Source organism: Aristolochia californica, unplaced genomic scaffold, assembly GCF_029961685.1.
Source record: "Aristolochia californica isolate CCGP_79_NKW_82.1479 unplaced genomic scaffold, dmAriCali1.0.hap1 SCAF_7, whole genome shotgun sequence".
NCBI classification, from domain to species: domain Eukaryota; kingdom Viridiplantae; phylum Streptophyta; class Magnoliopsida; order Piperales; family Aristolochiaceae; genus Aristolochia; species Aristolochia californica.
Window position 1 is genome coordinate 30,446,816 of NW_027182268.1, and position 2,681 is coordinate 30,449,496.

At 40.5% G+C, this 2,681-nt stretch overlaps 1 pseudogene; it reads right to left on the reverse strand.

Annotated features, from left to right (window-relative positions):
* Positions 1–1,455: 1,455 nt before the first annotated feature.
* On the reverse strand, positions 1,456–2,275 carry LOC137937296 (3-ketoacyl-CoA thiolase 2, peroxisomal-like; annotated as a pseudogene).
* Between the last annotated feature and the right edge of the window lie 406 nt (positions 2,276–2,681).

Here is a 2,681-nt window from a genome sequence, read left to right on the forward strand (position 1 = left end):
CTCTATACAAATATTTTCATATTGCAAATTATATTTCGATAAAAATATATTCGAGTCTACTTTCTAAGGAAAAACGTTTTTTTTTTCCAATCGGAGTTATCTACAAAGAGAAATCGATATTTGAAGTAGTGAAGGTCAGATTGCAAAAGAGGTTCAAGCAGCAGCAAAAAACTTCAACTTCCGAGCTATTTTATACTATAAAGAATAAGACTTTATATGGAGAATTATATATCACAAGAAATATCTATGAGTCTATTTTCTTACCTATTCAACCAATTCTCGATCTGAGTTTTTATATTGATCTTGGAAGAGTCAATGGTCATGCTGGCAAAAGGAGAATGAGTACTTAGTTCGGCCAGATTACAAAGACCGAAATCTATCAGATTATATATCTCAATAAAAGTATATTTTTGTTACAATGTGGGACCCACCATGGTTACACGAATTTGTGAGACTGTTATGATCCCAAATCTGACACAAAGATTCGTAGGGAGGAAGAAGAGAAAGACGAAAAATTAAGCCGAAGGGAAACTTGAAAACCCTAGGTTCTTTGAATAGAATGCACACCTCTGAGCTCGTTGAGGAGAACTCAAAACCCTTGTTTACTCTAAATCAATTTTTTTTTCTCGTTACTCTTACCCCTTAAATAGGGTTCACCCTTACAAGGTTCAAAATAAAATATTACAAAAATGCCCCTGTGGCCTATTACTTCTTTAACCGAAATAAAATAAAGTAAAGAAAAAACAATTAATTATATTCTAAATAACTTAGTAATGTTATTGCATGCATAACATTACACCCCCCTTGGAGAAAGAGCTTGTCCTCAAGCTCGAAGGTAGGGTCTGCTTGCCGACGTCTCCACCTCTTCCCAAGTAGCATTCGCGGTATCTGTGTCAGCCCTTTGAACGACAAAACTGGAGCATTCCACCTGAGAACCAAAATTATTTATTATTTATATTTTATTTTATTTTTTGCTAGCATCACTTGTTGTAGCACACCCCAATACGGTTAAGCAACCAAACAACAAGTTGAACTATCACCGGCTCCATTCTGGCAACTTTGGCTTCTACATTAACAACCCTTGTGTGATATGCCCCAACGGTTGCTCATGGCCAAAAGGCAGCATGTCCCTGGTAACCTCAATAACTGGATTGTGTTGATTCCTAATTACGGCTAGCTGCCCAAGTTCATCCAGTGGTCCTTCACTTGTCTGTGCATGCATTGCTGCTATGGCACTACAAAAAATCAAAAGCAATGCAGAGTGTACACTAGTCTTGTTGGCCAATTGGCATTGTGGATGATCATTTAGCATATCAACCAAAGTATATTGGAGGTCTGACTTGGTAGCAGCAATGTTGCTGGAATTGGGCTGAGAAGTTGGTGAAAAGACCACCCATGGATATAGAGAAATGTGTGCTCCATTTTCAGACAAAGCATTCATCATACTACCCATTATCATGTTGACCACAAGCTTCCTTTTAGCTCCATTACCACCTCCTCCAAATAGAAAGCAGGAACTGTTTCCTCATCCACCACCATCACTGCAGTAGGAATAGCAACAGGTAGACCTATCCCTATTACTGAAGGGTCCACACCAACAACAACTAAATTCCTGGATACATGAAGAATTGGTAATGTTGTTTGCTCTACTACTGATCTGCTCATACGGAGGATTTTACCTGCACCATCACTTACTTGGCTTGAGTTACCAGCAGTGGTCGTGCCATCCTTCCTGAAAACAGGCTTCAGCTTGGCCCGGTCGGACACAAATGCATTATGTCGACAACCATCATCCATAGAAATCACAACATTTTGCTCCTCCTGATTTGTAGTGTCAATGATATTTGTAGTCATTGCAGCAGTTTTCTTATGGTAAGAGAACAGTAGTGTGGTCTTGCTCCTGCCTGGTGACACCAATTCGATGAGCAACAGATTCAAAAGGAATACCCAGAGGAAGAAAATCTGGAGCTTGCTAGAAATTCTTTATCTTAGGGTGTATTGAGCCTTCCCATGCCATAGGATTTGTAGTCATCAATTCAAATCCAGCTCCAATTCCTATGTCATCAAAGCCAGCTTGTATACCTGCAGCAACAGCTGTAATAGCCTGAAGGCTAGAAGAATCCTGCTGGTTCCCAGTTCTGATTGGCACAGTTTTTGGAAAACCAGCTTAGAATGATTGCATCCTGCAAACCTGCATGCCAACATGGGCTGGAAAACCAGCAGCATCGTCTAAGGATCCATGATGATCCAACCCCAAAACTATGGCTGCAGACATCATATTGTGGAAGAACCATGAGCCTCTTCAGGTGGCCTGTTAGGTGCATACCCTGCTGTACTGAGAACAACCACCCTATAGTCACATTTTTCAGTCGTTGAAGCCCATCCAAGTTCACCACATTGGCCAGCATGCTGCATACATAATATATAAACAATAGCTTCTAGTAAGCACTGTCGTCACTGTATAATCGTAAAAAGGCACAGTACTTCTTGTTACAAAAATCCAATTCCATATCCACATAACGGGGTGCTGAACTTTGCTTGTTTAACTTCTGCACACCAGCCCCATTGTCAACGGGTGGGAGTGAGTGTTTCCATTCCCTTGGAAGGTCAAGTGCTGGCCATGTCTTCCTAATCAAGAGTCCAGCCATTACAGTAATTTGAGGAGGCTTTAAACCTAGGTC